Source organism: Oryzias latipes, chromosome 19 (assembly GCF_053564925.1).
Source record: "Oryzias latipes strain Hd-rR chromosome 19, Olatipes_Hd-rR_3.1".
NCBI classification, from domain to species: domain Eukaryota; kingdom Metazoa; phylum Chordata; class Actinopteri; order Beloniformes; family Adrianichthyidae; genus Oryzias; species Oryzias latipes.
The window spans coordinates 9,252,005-9,270,190 of NC_136255.1; the positions used below are offsets into that span (position 1 = coordinate 9,252,005).

At 47.2% G+C, this 18,186-nt stretch overlaps 1 pseudogene across 1 annotated transcript; it reads right to left on the reverse strand.

The window, feature by feature from the left end:
* Window positions 1–6,448: 6,448 nt before the first annotated feature.
* LOC105353809 (uncharacterized) lies at window positions 6,449–18,019 on the reverse strand (annotated as a pseudogene). The gene has a single exon (XR_013651788.1). The product of XR_013651788.1 is annotated as an uncharacterized LOC105353809 (transcript).
* Between the last annotated feature and the right edge of the window lie 167 nt (window positions 18,020–18,186).

Below are 18,186 nucleotides of genomic sequence, written 5' to 3' on the forward strand. Positions count from 1 at the left end.
TCACTGTAAGGGTGGAGTCATGGGATAGCATAAGGGTTAAAAAGACGCGAGAGGCCTGTATTTTTTTTTTTATCATAAGTATACCTCAACTGTGAGAAAAAAAATCCAGAAAATCACAATCTGATTTTTAAAGAATTTATCCGTTAATTATGGTGGAAATTAAGTATTGGGTCAATTAGAAAATCTGAACTAAATACTGTGTTATGGCAATGTGTTTGGGATTATTGTCATGCTGAAAGACCAAGCCAGGTTTCATCTGCAATGCCCTTGCTGATAGAAGGAGGCATTCACTCAAAATCTGACAATACATCGCCCCATTCATTCTATCTTTACACAAGGGGTCGGCAACTTATGGTATCCGTGCCAACTGTGGCATGCAGAGGGAAAGACAGTGGTTTTGAGGTTGAAGAGTCATCATGCTGATCTTTTTAGAGACTTTTGCTCTGTTCTAACCCCTGTGGTTGAAAAAATATCAACCCTACAAGATGACATTAATTTCTGCAAAACCACAATTCAAACATTAATGGATGAAAGACGGAGCAAAGCCACCATTACATTTGGTGATGCTGGTGTTCAAACTCTCCTGGTAGCACAGCCAGATCAAGACCCTGTGGGTGTAGCCCGCGCACCTAGGTTGCAGTCTACTGTGCAACATGGATTTCCTGATGACCATATTGAAACTCCTGGAGGTTCTTTAATCCATGGAGAACCGAAATCCAGGTTCATTGGAAAAAGTCCTGTTAAATTACAATTTACAACTTTTGGAAGGATTGATGATGTTTCAGATCCTCTGCAGTATCTGGAAAGATGTGAGGATTTTCTGGCTCTAAATCCACTATCAGACGAGGAACTGGTTGCTACCCTTCGGAATGTGCTGCATGGGACAGCAAGAGACTGGTGGGATGCGGCTCGTCACAAGGTCCATACATGGAGAGACTTCAGTAATCAGTTTCGTACAGCATTCCTCTCTGAAGATTATGAAGATGAACTAGCAGAAAGTATCAGGAATAGAGTACAGGGTGAAGAGGAAAGCATTCAGGATTTTGTTTACGTGTATCAATCTCTGTGCAAACGATGGAAACCAACGATTCAGGAACAGGAAATTATAAAACTAATTTTGAAGAACATTAACCCACAACTGGCCAGCCAGCTGAGAAGTAGCCAAGTAACATCTGTGGACGCACTTGTTAGGCTTGGACAGCAACTGGAGAAAGATAAAGAAAACCAACAACAATATGAGCAAAGAAAAAGCTTAACAAGGAAACCAATCAAAACCATGACAGTTGAACCTCCAAAATTATCTCCTAACGAGATTCCAGCACAATTGCAACAAACCTATAAGCAAGGTCAAGCTTTTTGTTGGCACTGTAAGGGCAACCATTCTCCATCCTCTTGCCCCCTGTTGAATGCTACCGGGAATAACAAAAATCCTTTTCCTCCACAACGTCCTCCACCCTCTCAGCCTTCTGCCAGTGGTCAAGGTAGGCCTCCTATACTGAGTTCTCTTTCCTGTGACTTTCCCTCTCTAACTGAAAATAATCCATTCCCCAGTCAGTTATTCCTGCCACTTCATACTGGGACATGGAAAGGGGTTGCCATATTAGACACTGGATCTTCCTACACATTAGTGAACGAAAATGTATTGAAAATGATTAAGCAGCCACATGACCAGTTAACGGCCTGGATTCGTGGACCTTTATTCCTGGCAGACGGAGAAAGCAGAGAGCCATTAGGTTGGAGCCAGATGACTCTCACTTTACAGAACCAATCTGTGGTGTTGCCTTGTGTCATCATGCCCGCTAGCCATCTTACCTTTCCTGCTGTCATTGGATTGGATTTCCTCTGGTTGTCTGGTTTACAGTTCGATGTTTCAGAGAACTGCTACTGGTTCAAACATAAAAAAAGCAGAACTATCAGTTTTTACCTGAGCCTGCAGAAACCTCAGCCGTTTGTACTAATACTGCTCTGGCGTTGTATTCAGCTCTTCTTCCAATAACATCAACTCATGAGTATTTTGTTGTTAATCCTTTCCAGGAGGCAATTAAAGACGCTCATTTGGATGAATTCGGCAAACCCCAACTTTTGTGCCAGCTTAAGGAAAATGTAACCGTCTGCACTGAGAAATTGGGTCGTACTGACATGCCCACGCATAAAATATGGCTAAGTGATGATGTTCTGCTCAAACAGAAACCATACTGGGTCTCCCTTGCTAAGCAGCAAGTCATTAAAGAACATATAAAGGAGATGTTAGAGAAAAATATAATTGAACCTTCTAAGTCTTCATATGCTGCTCCTGTTGTTCTGGTGCCCAAGAAAAACAATCCCAAACCTCGGTTCTGTGTGGACTATAGGAAACTGAATGTTATCACACATACTGATGCATATCCTATTCCGAATATCCAGGAAATATTGGCATCCTTGTCAGGAGCTTCAGTTTTCACCACCTTGGATCTCAACTGCGGTTACTGGCAGGTAAAGATGGATGAAGACAGCAAGGAAAAGACAGCTTTCATCTGTCCAATGGGTCTTTACCAATTTACCGTCATGCCATTTGGTTTGAAAAAGGCAGCAGCTACTTTCCAGCACCTGATGGAAATGGTTCTAGCTGACGTAAGAGGAAAATGTTGTTTTGTGTATTTAGATGACATCATCATTTACTCACCCACATATGAGCAACATCACCTCGACATCCAAGCTGTCCTAGACAGGCTGAAAGAAGCCAATCTAACCATCAAAATGAAGAAATGTCAATTCTTCAGAACCTCTCTGCGATTTTTAGGTCATGTTGTTACTTCTGGTGGAGTTTAAGTGGACACAGAAAAGACAAAAGCGATCCAGGATTTCCCAGTTCCTCAAAACCTAAAGGATTTCCAGAGGTTCTTGGGAATGGCTGGGTGGTACCATCGCTTCGTACCACACTTCTCTGAACTTACTGAACCACTAAATGCACTCAAACGTAAAGTAGCCAAATTTGTTTGGACACCTTCATGCCACAACGCTTTTCAAACACTAAAAAAACATTTGATTTCTCCTCCTATTTTAGGCCATCCAAACTTCAGTCTTCCATTTTTTGTCTACACTGATGCCAGTGACGTCGGATTGGGTGCTGTTTTGACTCAGCTAACAGGATTGGGTTCCGAACGAGTCCTTGCCTTTGCTAGCCGCACTTTGAACCAGGCTGAAAGAAACTATTCTACGACGGAACAAAAATGCCTCGCTGTAGTTTGGGCTCTGGAAAAGTGGAGATACTACCTTGAAGGAAGGCCTTTTACAGTGATCACTGATCATTCATCCGGGAGCCGGTTTAGCTCGTGCTGGTTTGCGGCGCCTTCCGTCCGTGAAACCAGGGTTCGACTCCGGGCTGCTCCCTGTTCCCTTCTCTACTTCTGTGCCGGTCCCAAGCCCGGTTGCTTTGAGAGGGTTGCGTCAGGAAGGGCATCCGGCGTAAAACATTGCCAAGTTTACCATGCGACTTGTTTGCTGTGGCGACCCCTGATGGGAAAAGCCTGAAAGGGAAACAACAACTGATCATTCATCCCTTATCTGGGTTTTCAAAACACAAAAACCCAGCACCAGAATTCACATTCACAGTGGAATAACATAAAGGAAAATATAACACTGTGCCGGATGCTCTGTCAAGAGCTCCAGTGGATGACTTCCTGTATTCAACCGTCACTTGTGCAGCTGTCCTTCATTCAAAAGGGGACACATGCAAAGATTTTCAAATTACAGATGCGGACATTTGGAAAGCCCAACAGGAGGACTTGAAAATACAGAACCTGTACAAAAGAATTATGGACAATGGGGAGATAATTGAAAATGAAATAGTAAAATTCACGATAGTGGAGGACAAGATCTATCGAGTCATTCATCTACCACATAAAACGCTGTACCAGATTTACCTACCTGTTTCTCTGTGACAACAAGTCATTCATCATTTTCACGAGAATCCATTATCTGGCCATCTGGGAAGATACAAAACATATAAAAGTTTGCAAGCACTGGTATACTGGTCTAAGATGAGTTTGGATGTAAGCTCTTATGTTCAACGCTGCCATAATTGTCAGGTCCACAAACCTGCGAACCGGAAACCCCCGGGTAAGCTCCAACAGGTCACAGTACATGCTCCTTGGGAGATGCTTGGAGTTGACATTATGGGTCCTTTACCCCGAAGTTCAACCAACAACCAGTATCTTCTGGTATTTGTGGACTATTATACCAGATGGGTAGAGTTTTTCCCTCCTCGCCAGGCCACTGCTGAGACCATCTCTCAAGTCCTACGTAAAGAGATATTGACCCGTTGGGGGGTGCCAACGTACATTTTGTCTGACCAAGGCCCTCAATTTATATCATCTGTGTTTGAGGGAATGTTCAAACGATGGACTATCCAACAAAAATGAACTTCCCCATATCATCCCCAAACCAACTTAACAGAAAGAATCAACCGGAATCTAAAGGCGATGATTGCTTCTTATGTGGACAACAACCACAAAAGCTGAGATAAATATCTGCCTGAATTCCGTTTTGCATTAAACCCAGCAGTGCACGAGTCTACTGGTGTCACCCCTGCTGAGTTGAACTTGCAACGACCACTTAAAGGACCCTTTAATTCTGCACTTAGTCCTCAACTGTGTGCACCAGATATACCTGTATATATAACAGCAAATCAGATTGCTGAACTTCAAAAGTTAGTCAAAGCCAATGTTCATAAAGCAAGATTCCAATAAAAGAGCAACTATGACCGTGGACGAAGGGATGGGGAGTTCCAGGAAAAAGACAGGGTATGGCTGCGTGCACATCCATACAGCAGACTGGATAAGTCCTTTTCTGCAAAGTTGGCGCCACGATGGAAGGGACCGTATAGAATTACAAGACGAGTTGGACCTCTGAATTTTGAGGTTGTTCTTGAGGATACTGGTGAGGACCTGCGCATTGTCCATGTGGCCCAAATGAAACCATGTTATCCCACAGCAGCCGAACTGGACAGAGAACAACACCAGAGAGTACTCGCAATTTTCCAAGAAGATAGTGATGACGAGGACTTTGCAGGCTTTGTGTAATTCATTTACTGCATCTCAAAAAAAAAAAAAAAAAAAAAAAAAAAAAACAGGGGGAAGGGGGTGTGGCGATCTGACAGCTTGCATATCGCCCTGATGAAAATCACCTGTGCAGGTCAGAGAGGAGAGGCGTGCCCTCTAATCAGAGTGCCATCAGCTGTGGAAAAAGGGGACATTAAAAGACAGACGCAGAGGATCTGGGAGAAGAGCAGTCAGAGAGAGAAGGGAGCTGAAAGAGGATCCAATGACTAACCATGCGTGCTTCATTCTGAAAGACTGACGTCTTCTGAGAGGAAAACCTGATCAGATGCTGCAGAACTTTTCCAGACAGTTTACTGCACAAGGCCTCACCCTGCACTATCCACAACAGTGGTCCCCAACCAACGGGCCGCGGCCCAGTACCGGCCTGCGGGACACTTGGCACAGGGACGCACAGAAAAAAAAAAAAAAATTCCATTTTATTTTTTAAATTTTTTTTATCTCGAAAAATTTTTTGAAATGTGACCGGATTCTCTCTGTTACATCCTTCACACTTAACGAGGGTAGAAGTCGCGACACCAAACATCACGTGATACACCCCCTTAAAATTAAACCCAAACAACCAAAATGAGCAAAAACCAAACTTCTTTAGAAAGTTGCTTTGTCAAGGGGAAACGGTCCAATGAAGGGACAGAAGAGGAGACTGCACCCGCTTAAAATGGGAAATCTGCCTTTAACAGGCAGTATCAAGAAACTTATTTAAAATATGGATTTATCGCCACGGGCAATTCCCACGCACCAAACCCGCTGTGCGTAATATGCGGTGACCGGCTCTCCAATGAGGCGATGAAGCCTTCAAAATTGCCCCCCCACACACACACCGGTCCGCGGTAAACGTGCCTTGCGTTGCACCCCCCCACCCACCCACCCCCACTGGCCCACGGTAAACGTGTCTTGCGTTGTACCGGTCCGCGGTGACAAAAAGGTTGGGGACCACTGATCCACAAGACACCTGCTCAAAACCTGGATTAAAGTCACAACACAACAAATTGGACCAAGAACTTTAGGTTAAGAACTTAACCCCGGTTCTCTGAAACATGAGTGAGGTATCTCACTATGGGACACGCCCCCTGCGCTGTCCCCCAGAAGCTCTTTTACATTACGCCAGTCTTGACTGGCAGACAGAAGGTGACGTCTGCTCTCAGGAGGCGGGACTTCCTCCTGCTATAAAAGCCGGACGCCATCTTCTCTCCTCAGTCTAAGTAAGCACACCTCTTCTCGCTCCAGGCAAGGAGGGTGATCTGGTGAGATACCTCACTCATGTTTCAGAGAACCGGGGTTAAGTTCTTAACCTAAAGTTCTCTTTCAACATTCGTTTCGGTATCACACTATGGGATTTAGAGACTCCCGTATTGCCAGATAAGCTTACTCCGAAGACCAACAGAGATCATACAGGTGTAGGTGTGCACCCCACACCTAGCACTGCGTGAGGCAGCCCTGGTCTAGTGACATCCAATCTATAAAATCTGATGAAAGTGTGAGGTATTGCCCAACTGGCAGCCGTGCACACGTCATCCAGAGAGATACCCTAAAAAACTGCCCGTGATGATGCCATGCTGCGAGTGGAATTAGCGCGCAGGCCCGCCGGGGGTGTTAACCCCTTGCTGTTATAAGCCATGGTTATAGCGCCCACAACCCAGTGTGACAGGCGTTGTTTGATTATGGGCTTACCTGTGTGAGGAGAAGCCCACGACACAAACAGCTGCTCAGATTTTCTGAAGCCAGCCGTCCTCTCCACATACATGCGCAGCGCCCGCACAGGACACAATGTGTGAAGCCTCTCTTGCTCCGTAGAGGAAAATGGAGGCGGGTTGAATGCCAAAAACTCAATTGCGTGGTAAGGTATGGTAGGGTTGAAAACCTTGGGCATAAATGCCGGATTCAGTTTCAACAAAACCTTAAAATCCCCTCTGGAGAACTGCAAACAGGACGGGTGAACTGAAAACGCATGGATGTCGCTCACTCGCTTAGCAGAAGCTAGTGCAATAAGAAAAGCTGTTTTAAAAGAGAGCGCTTTGAGGCTCACTTGCCTAAGTGGCTCAAACGGTGCGCACGACAGTGCGTCCAGCGCCACCAATAAATCCCAAGGAGCAACAAGGCTCGGTCGGAGCCGACGTGCGCCCCTCATAAACTGACAAATAAGCAGGTGCTGGCCCACTGTTTTGTCATTAAAACCTATGTGACAGGCGGATATGGCCGCCAGATACACTTTAATGGTGGAAAAGGACAAACCTTTTTTAATCAGTTCCTGAAGGAACGATAGAATGACTGGGACGGGGCTCTGGAAAGACACTTCAGCCATTTTTACGCACCAGTCCTCAAAAAGGCGCCATTTGGCGCCGTAGGCGGAGCGGGTAGACCGCGCCCTGGCACTCTGGATCGTGTCCACGACGTTCTGCGGGAGTCCCGCTGCCATGAGATTCAGCCTTTCACGGGCCAGGCCCACAGAGCCAGGCGTTCCGGATGAGGATGAAAAATTTCCCCGCGGGCCTGGGACAGGAGGTCCCTGCATAAAGGCAGAGGCCACGGTTGGCTGTGCAGCATCTGAATGATGTCCGCTAGCCAGTGTTTCCCGGGCCACCGAGGGGCTACGAGGATGAAGAAGTGTTTCCCCTCCCGAACCCTGGTGAGGGTAGGGGCAATCAACTCCAACGGCGGGAACGCATACAGAAGTCGGCAAGGCCACTCGTGCGCTAGAGTGTCGACCCCCAGGGGGGCAGTGAAAGCCCCACAGACCGTTCACTGTCCTGCCCTCGTGAGTGGCTCCCCAGCCTGTCAGCGAGGCGTCTATGGTGATCACCTGTCTTGTTTGCACGGTTCCCATGACAATGCCCATGGTGAGGAAAGAGATATCCCTCCACTTGTGTAGGGCGAGAATGCACGTCACCGAAGCAAGCCCCATGGCGGGCGGGGCTTAGATTGAGCGACGCCACCCACCACAGAAAAGGACACATGTGTAAGCGACCAAAAGGGATGACGGACAGAGCCGATGCCATCAGCCCGAGGAGCCTGAGGCACAGTCTGAACGTTATCCACGCCCCCCTGCGGACAGACACGCTCGGAAGGCTGTCACTCTCTCTGCTGAGAGTCGCGCTCTGAACTCGACTGAGTTCAGGGATAAACCGATTAAAGTGATTGTTTGAACTGGTGTCAACACCCACTTTTCCCAGTTTACTGTGAAGCCCAGTGCAGTTAGGTGCGATGTGAGCAACCCGGCCTGCGTCCTGAGTTCTTCGGGAGACTGCGCTGCGAGTAGCCAGTCGTCTATATACGTTGCCAGCCGAACGCCCATCTGTCTCATGAGTGCGACCTCCGTGCATTTCACAAACACCCGCGGACTCAGTGAGAGCCCGAAGGGGAGCACTAGAAACTCGTGAATCTTCCCTCAAGAGGAAAATCTGAGATACTTTCTGTGAGGGGGGTATATTGGGACGTGAAAATATGCATCTTTCAAATCTATGGATATGAACCAGTCTCCTGGACGCACAAACCGTATCAGACCTGCGTGTGTTAGCATTCTGAATTTGTACTTCCTCAAGAATTTATTCAGTGCTCGCAGGTCTAGAATCGGACGCAGGCCTCCACCCCGTTTTGGGACCAGGAAGTATCTGGAGTAGAAACCACTGTGAGCCTGCTCCGGTGGCACTAGCTGAATGGCTCTTTTGCCTTGCAGTGTTTTGATCTCTTCCTGCAAAATGCTTGCGTTTTGCCCCCTGGCCAGCAGTATACCCTTGAAAAGGGGAGGGGGGGATGCAAACTGGAGTCTGTAACCTTTGGTTACAGTCCTTATAACCCAGTGTGGCGCCCCGCAGTGTCGCCATAGCTGTGATTTGTCCGAGAGCGGGACGAGCGGCTTCCACGCTGAGACACTGGTGGGCGTGGCCAACGCGAGCTGCGCTGACGCAGGGCTCGCTGCTACCACGGGGCTGGGCTGCTGTGCCACTGGTGGAGCAACAGCTCCCTCCTGTGGCCTCATGTGCAGCCGCGCCGCTCCCAGCCGGCTTCCCGTCATTTGTATGTGTTTTGTTTTTTGTTTTGTCTCTTTGTGTTGAGGCTGCGCCCTTGGCTCGGGGCCTGGTTGCATGCCTCGGGGATTTTTTTTGTGTGTTTGTTTTAAAAACCTTTTCAAACACTTTCTGGGACACAGCTGTGGCTCCACTGAGCTCTCTGTGGGTCCCTCTTTTTTCCTCTTTAACTGGCTGTGAACTGTGAGGGCCACCAGGGCCTCTGCACGCAGTTGGGTCGGGCTGGAACATGCCCTGGAGAAAAACGACGGGAACGGAATGTGTCGTGGAAGGGGGGAAGCAGGCTTCTGGTTGTGCCCGTTTCCCCCCCCCCCCCGGTGGTTGCGCCCTAGGTGGCACGCCTCTTTTTCTTTGCGCTCTCAGCGACAGGAGGCGCTGGCTGGGCTGCCGTTGTCACGTTGGGAGCAAACGGTTTCTTGGCCCAGGCCCCTCTGGCCTCAGCAGGCTTGCCGTGGCTCCGGTCACCTGGCTGAGGCTGGCGTTTTGGAGTGCGGTAAGCTGGTCTAGCTACCGCTTTCAGCGAAGGAAAGACACGGTGCAGCTGGGATAGGAGGGGGTACCTTCCTGGGCAGACACAGCTACAGCGCTTCACCTTCCCGTTTCTTCTCCTCACAGCGCCTTTGCATAGTGGCTACCACTGGTCCAAATAGGCTCTTTGGGTCCACCGGCACATCGAGGAGTTGAGTCTTCTCCTTCTGAGAGAGACTAGATAAGTTCAGCCACCGGGCTCTTTCCTGGACCACCATGAGGGCCATGGCTCGCCCAGAGGCTTGGACTGCGGACCTGTGGAGACGCAGACAAAGGTCTGTGACCACGCATCGCTCGTTCCACAGGTCTGGGGTTGGTGTGGCTGACATCTGTTCCTGCAGCTCTGCCTGGTAGGCTAGGAGCAGAGAAGATGCATTCAGGGCTTTCACTGATGAGGCAACGGCCTTGTAGCACTTTTCAGTGAGACTGGAAGCAGTCAGCTTTCGAGGGCAGGGCGGGGCCCGCGGAAGTCATGGTGGACTTCTGCGTCGGGTGCAGGTGGGATGCCAGCAGCGGTTCGACTGGAGGGATATGCGAGAATCCGTTATCCTCCATGTTAGCCCAGTCCAAAGCCGAGCCTCCCAGGATGGGGCTTTTGGCTGAAAAGGGGGTGCTCCAGGTCCTGGTCGCTTCCTCCAAGCACTCAGGGAACACTGGCAGCAGCTGTCTGCTGGAAGACTTGGCTTTAGGCAGTCTTTTTCCCTCATAGCGAGACGTGGTGGTCTCAGTGAGGGCTTCAGGCCACTTAATGCTCAGCTTTTCAGCTGCTCTTCTGCAGACATCATGCAGGTCCATCGCGGCGGTCGGGTTTGGGAAGCAGCCACACGCGTCGCCCGCAGCCAGCGGCTTTGCAGCCGATGGCAGAAGGAAAGGCTAGCTGTCCTCCATGTTGCAGCCCCAGACACGCAGCACATGCAGAATGGGTGTCTGCCCCGGCAATTTTGTTGCCGCATATGAAGGCTCTAGGCAGAGGTCTGACCGTTTCCATGGCGAGGAAAGGCTCAGGCTCCATGACGACTTCGTCGACTCCGGTTGAGAGCGAAGCGCGAAAAATACTAGTATGGTGACTAGTTCTAACGGGTGCTGTTTGGAGACAGACCAACCGCGTAACCCAGACAAGCTATGTAACACCCACTAGCGTTCAGCGACCGAGTTGTTAGCTCGCTCTAAGAACAGTTAAGCTAGCTTCGCATACTACACCTGCCGTCTGAGGATGCTTCCGGGAGCGAGAAGAGGTGTTAGACTGAGGAGAGAAAATGGCGTCCGGCTCTTATAGCAGGAGGAAGTCCCGCCTCCTGAGAGCAGACGTCACCTTCTGTCTGCCAGTCAAGACTGGCGTAATGTAAAAGAGCTTCTTGGGGACAGCGCAGGGGGCGTGTCCCATAGTGAGATACCGAAACGAATGTTGAAAGAGAACCCACAACTCTTTAACGTAAAACACGGAACTGCTCCTGTACAACAAAGACGGTTGGAAAACCTGGACCGGATCCCCTCTACCAAGGACTGGATTCAGGAAACAACGTCCCAGGAACCCGGAATGGATTTCGAAGGAGTACTGGACTGAACAAGAAACAAAAGGTACTCGGAAGAAGTAGACTGTGTGGCCTTGCTTCCTAACTTAATTTCAGGAATACCCCCCTCCCTAAAGTAATAGAGTTTAAACGAACTTTGGGCTTTTGTGTGTGTAAAGAGCAGAGGGTGTGGATAACATCCTTTGTGACCGTGGATTTTTTTTTTGTCTCTTATCTCAGGAGAGAGACCTGACTGGCAACTAAGAGAAAAGTCATCCACAAACTGTCACAATGTGACAACTGCCACATGTAAGGACTGTTAGTGGCTGAAAGATAGGGCGAATACATAAAATGAAGGATATTAAACAGCTAGGGAAAAGATCTGGGTGAGAGCACACACGCCATCAAAGAGGACCCGTTTTTTTTTGGCCACAACAACAATTTGTTAATAATAAAACCTGGCTGGTCACTGAGATGTGGTTAAAAACTATAAAATACATAAATCAGTTCTAAAAAGTCCTAGGAAGGATAAAATATAACAAAATGCTTAAACAGGTTAAAAACTACAAAAAAGAAATACTAAAAGGCTAGTGGACAGCTGGCACAGTAAAAAGCACCTCGGTTAGGCCACAGATCCGAGATTGAGCGGACGTCTTGATCATGGAAGTCCTCCGGTCACACGTACTAGGACCTGAAGGCAAACACATCTGCCAGCAGCAGAAGCGACCACGGCTGCCAAATGTGTCCCCCGTGCATACAGGGCCAGTGGTTCCCGGAGCGTGCTCCATGCTCCAGGGGGCGCGCAGGTCCAGGCGCCCCTGGGGCATGCGCCCTTCTGGCCGGGGGGGAACCTTTTCCCAGAGTCCAAAAACGTCCTTGAGCGAGCGCGCCTGTTCTGCTCTTCTCTCCCCCATATGGTCTCTGAATCAAGAGCAGGTGCATTCCACCTTGGGGGGAGGAGCAACTTGGCAGTGGTCCCCCTCCCATGGTTGCCGTATGGAATGGCCCCCCTCTCTCTCGGTTTTATTTGCACCTAGACATGTAGGGCCCTTGGTAGGGGGGCGTGCTTGGACATCACTGCCAGCAGGCAGCAGCTGTCCTCTTAGAGCCCTACCCGCCAATTTTAACTGCACCTTAGACATTTAGGGCCTCTTGGTGGGATGGGTGATGGGACACCACTGTGAGTAATCAGGAGATGTCCCCTCAGTGCCCTACCCGCCAATTTTAACTGCACCCCCTTAGTAGAATAGAATAGAATGCCTTTATTGTCACTATACATATGTACAATTCGCATCACACGCGCATACAGTGAAATGAAAGCCACTCACTATTCAGTGCAAACATGCATGAGAGAAGTAATTTTACAAAAATAATAGAATAATAAAATAAAATTATTTCACAAAAATAAAGAGCACAATTTACAAAGTACAATTTACAAAAGTACAAAATGTACAATAGAAATTTCTGAAGAAAGGTAGTTAAAAAAAAACAGCTGTGCCCATGATGATATTGCACTTAATAAATTGCTCATGAGATTATATTGCACATAATGAGATGGTGTTGACATGATGAGATGCGCATAGTGAGAGAGAGAGAGACATGGGGGAGCTGTCAGTGTCAGTGCATGTGTGAATTCAGGATGGTTATGGCTTTGGGGAAAAAACTTTTTTTAAGGCGGTTTGTTCTTGATCTGATGCACCTGTAGCGCCTTCCTGAGGGCAACAGGTCAAACAGTACAGAGCCAGGGTGGGAACTGTCTTTTAATATCTTCCCAGCTCTGATAAGACAGCGGGAGGAGTAGATGTCCGACAGGGAGGGGAGAGGGGAGCCGATGATCCTCTGAGCTGCTTTGACTACCCTCTGCAGTCTCTCCCTGTCCGCCATGGTGCGGCTGCCGTACCACGTTGTAATGCAGTACGTCAGAAGGCTTTCAATGGACGTGCGGTAGAAGGTTGTCAGCAGATCCAGATTGTGCTTCCTGAGGACTCGCAGAAAGGGGAGTCTCTGCTGGGCCTTTTTGATGACCACTGTGATGTGTTCTGTCCAAGAGATGTTGTTGGAGAATATGACTCCCAGAAACCGGAAGGTGTGGACCCTCTCCACATGCTCTCCATTAATGTAGAGGGGAGCTTTCCTTTCCTTGATTTTCTTGGTGTTCAGAGCTAAGTTGTTGTCTGAGCATCAAGTTGCCAGCTTCAGGACCTCCTCCCTGTAGGCTGCCTCATCTCCCTTATCTCTAGTACACACACCCTTCACTCCTCAAAATATACATTCCAACATAAACACACGCACATGCATGTAAACACACACCCTCACACACACACGCATTTTCTCCTGGGTGCCCTCCTCCTGGGCGGGAACATCTGGCCCCTGCCTTGCTCCTTCCTGGACCAACCGTGGGCCGGGTGGGTGGGTGGCTGCCTGGAGCGCGGAGCGGGTTTCCCTTGGGGGGTCCTGGCTCGTACCTGGGGTTGGGGCGGGGGGATGGGTGGTGATGAGGTGCTCTTCTGGGGCTGTGGGCACCCTTCTCGGGTGGGGGCGTCTGGCTGCTGCGGCTGCTGCGGCGGGGCTCTTGGTGTGGGGAAGGCTGGGCACTCTCCCTCCTTCTTTTCACATTTCACCATCCATTTTAGAAGAACATAGACACTCACTTGAGCACAGGTGTTAGCTCATCTTGGCACTAATAGTTTGTGTGATTGAATGAAATATTTCACACTAGTTGGTGTGAATGTATAAGTATGCATGTGTGAACACTATCTGTATTGTGTACATGTTGATATGTGAACATTTTTGCAGCTAACAGGTGTGTTTATAACATTTGAGTGTACGTGTGGACAGGCTCCGCCCTCAGAAATTTGTATTACATCTGAACCTTACCGTAATGATAAACATCCAGTAGCTTGTTGCTGTATGCCGCTTCATGGTCCCCCCCCCCCCCCATGATCACCCTCCTAACCCCCCCTCTCTAACATCCCTCTCTCTTCTTCCCTTCTTTCCTTTTCCGTCCGGTCCAACACAAAAGATTTTCAAATATAATTGAAATGAATAAAGTTTGGCCTCAATAACAAAAGGGGTTTATTCAGACATACCTCTGGTTTCTCAGAAGATTCATAACCCCTGTTGTTAAAGTAAAATATGTCCAACAGAAGAGGCCTTCAGCTCTCATCTGTTGGGCAGGACAAGTAAAAAAAAAAAAAAAAGCAGGTGCATCCAAGTCAGGGGCGTGTCCACATGCAGCATGCAAAGGGTTTTGAAACACAGCAAACATGTAAAACCACCCAATCATGCAGTTAGTCTCTGTCCCAAGTTGCTCACACGATACAAATCACTGTGAAGTCTAAACCAGCCCTTATACCCAGACATTTTGTTTCAAACAAACAGCTACAATACTATTTCAACTTTGGCCTATTTTCCTTGTGCAATCATTCATTTATATCATTCCACCACCACCCAAGGAGGACGAAAGTGCATAGAAAGCAAAACATTGTACAATTATAAAACATAAAAGAAATAAACATAAAACCAAAGTCAAACATTGAAGAGATATAAAATAGAAAAGAATAAAAAGCTAAAAACCAATTTAAAACACAGATTAAAACCAATATCATAACAGGGCTAGGCTGATGCTAAAGCACCGAAATGGAGGAACAATTATTTTTTAAAACTCTAAGAGTGAGACCTATATAATTGCCGGTGGCAACTGATTCCATAGTTTAGGAGCCAACACAGCAAATCTTCCCCATGCGCCAATATACAACCCTCCCGAAACTCACATTTGGTTCTTGGAACCATTAACACAAACTGGTCTGTGGACTTTAAGGTCTTTAACCCTTGTGCCATCCTAGGCACTTTGACATTGGTAGTCGGGTCATCTAGACCCACTAGACACTGCGCTGAACCCTTTTTTTTCAATGATTTGTGATCTTCACTGGTGTCCAAAGAAATCTTTCCACCTTTATCCACCTTTGTCATGGTAGGAATAACACGTTACATGACGCATTCTCTTTCCGATCAGGCGTTCTTTCCGATTACTTTTGCCCATGTAAACGCGGGTAATGGGGGACCTTTCTTTGTGGATTTTGCATGTTCTCCCCGTGCATGCGTGGGTTTTCTCCAGCATCTCCCACCGTCCAAAAACATGCTTCATGGGTCAATTGGAAACTCTAAATTGTCCCTAGGTGTGAGTGTGAATGGATGTGTGATATGTGGCCCTGCGACAGGCTGGCGACTTGTCCAGGGTGTCCCCTGCCTTCGCCCACAAGTGGCCGGGATAGACTCCGGCAGTCCCCTGACCCCAAAAAGGACAAAACGGAAGATGAACGAATAAAAAAAAAAGGATATACGTCAATTAAAAAAAACCTCACATTTATCGAAAAAACGGTTTTGCCCTTGGAGGAAATGGACATATTTCGCAAAAATGCAACTTAAATACTTTTTTCAAAATTAATGAGTCACTTGACCAACAACTTTGCACAGGTAGAAGTTTGCATCAATTTTTTTAACTGAAAGTTAACTGCGGTCGCTCTGCATCTGGGCATAGCAGCTTGCCATACCTGGCGGCAGAGCACATTTACTTGCCAAAGAGCACATTTATTTGTGCCAAATAGTACCCAATAGTTCCTGCAGTTCACCACTCTTCCAGGGGATGTATCAAATGCAGAGAACACATTTCACACACATTGGTGCGCGACAGCTAACAGAACTTTGACTTTAAGTTTATTTTTAAATACATACCAACCGCCCCGACCTCTCAGCAGTGACGTGGTGTCAGATTCTGCCAGGTCAAAAGATGTCCTGTCTATTTTCTATGTGAGCCTCTTTTTTCATACCATACAATACCAACAACTAAATGCAGCACTTAAAATACGTGCGAGCAATGCAGCAATGCGCATCTTGTCTGTAGGTACTACATGAGACCAGTATTAATTTCCATTACTTTTTGTGATGTTTGCATGTGAATACATTCAAATAACATCAGTCAATAAATAAATCCAATCTCAAAATATTTTTTGTGTCTACCATGCATTGTAATAAGATGTACACAGACAGAAATTTGAATCTCTTTTCTGTAAATCAAGATTTCACATCCGGGTTTTTGAATGACTTATCGAGTGAGATGGTTTGTGTTTAATTGCATAATAATTATTTAACGTAAACAGCCAAATTATGTTTATTTTAAATTTTTTAGATTTTTGATTAAGGTTTTGCACATTTGTGTTTTGGAAACACAGACTGTAATCATCTTTCCCTCTATACTGTAGATAACAAATGCTCAGGAGAGTTGTACAAGCCGTTAAGAGAGAACCATTCAAACATTTAAATCCGCATACAGTAATTTTGCGCTTTTAACCCTTATTCTTATTTTTATAGTTTTTCACTCCTGGTTCATCTGCGTTAACCCCAACAGACATGGGAAAATCTTTTGTTTCTTAAAGCTTTTGAAAGAATTTCGGAACGGAACAAGGTCTATCTTGGTTTATCGCCAATCTAGTGAGCATCGATGCACACCAGTTTTTGGCAAAGACTTCAGTGAAATTTATAGGGCACTCAATTTTGGAATTGTAAAGTCGGACAGCACAACAAATGCATCTAAGTGCGTGTCATAAAGGGGGGCGCGCGTGCCTCGAATTGCTGACTCACCACGTCTCGCGCTGCTGCAGTTACCCTGGCAAATGCTAGGAGATCGGATTGATGGTAAAACGTACTAAAATGTTCTCTCTGTTAATAACCATCCATCCATCCATCTTCCTCCGCTTATCCGGGACCGGGTCACGGGGGCAGCAGACTAAGCAGAGATGCCCAGACTTCCCTCTCCCCAGCCCTTCTGGGGGACAGACATGGTCTCTCCAAGGTGTCCGGGGTCTTCCCGGGCCCTCCGCCCAGTGAGACATGCCCGGAACACCTCTCCAGGGAGGAGTCCAGGAGGCATTCGGACTAGATGCCCGAGCCACCTTAACTGGCTCCTTTCGATGTGGAGAAGCAGTTCTACGCCAAGCTCTCCGCAGGTGACCGAGCTTCTCACCCTATCTCTAAGGGAGGGCCCAGCCATCCTACGGAGGAAGCTCATTTCAGCCGCTTGTATTCGGGACCTCGTTCTTTTGGTCATGACCCATAGCTCATGACCATAGGTAAGTATTGGAACGAAGATCGGCCGGTAAAGTGAGAGCTTTTCTTTTTGGCTCACCTGTCTCTTCACCACAACGGAGCGATACAGCGACCACATAACAATGGACCCTGCTCCAATCCGCCTGTCAATCTCACGCTCCGGTCTTCCCTCACTCATGAACAAGACCCCAAGATATTTAAACTCCTCTACCTGGGGCACTTTTGAAAGTCATAAAACCGATGTATGTATTTTCCAAGCGCTGGCAGCTACGTGCTAACGTAGATGAAGTGTCTGCAACATTCTTCCACAGTTAGGATATACTACCATTTACCATTTTTAAAGAATACCTGATCAACCATTTATTCATTCATTCATGAATGAAAAAAAAAGAATACCTGATCAACCATTTAGATTTGTAGGTCTAATAAGTTGAACTGCAGCCTTAATTTGACACTTATCATTTTTCACTTTTAAATGCATATAAATAAATCTGATCTTTACTATCATCAGTGTCTTCGATGTATTGTAAAGGAAATTTACATTCAATGCTTCCATTTAGTGATGAGGCTAAAAATTTTTGGCGGTAGCTCCTACCACATGAATCAAGAGCGTGAAGTTTAGGAACACATTTTTTGGACAAGCATTGAGCAGCGAATTTGACACTCGTTGAAAGAAAGGCATGTGGCATGAATTTGATGCGCAAATAGCCTTCAGTGGGAATGCTGAATTAAAGGTGTAGTGGGTTGAACATATCACTAAGAGAAGCTGACTAACCCTGACAGGAGAAGAAAAGAACACTTCTGACAGTACCTTATGAACAATCTATGAGTTTATTTAACATATTTTTGCTTGTCTCTGTACTCGTGAGCAAAAGTGTTTCCGTAAAATTAGAGTAAATCAACCCAGACAACACAGTAGTG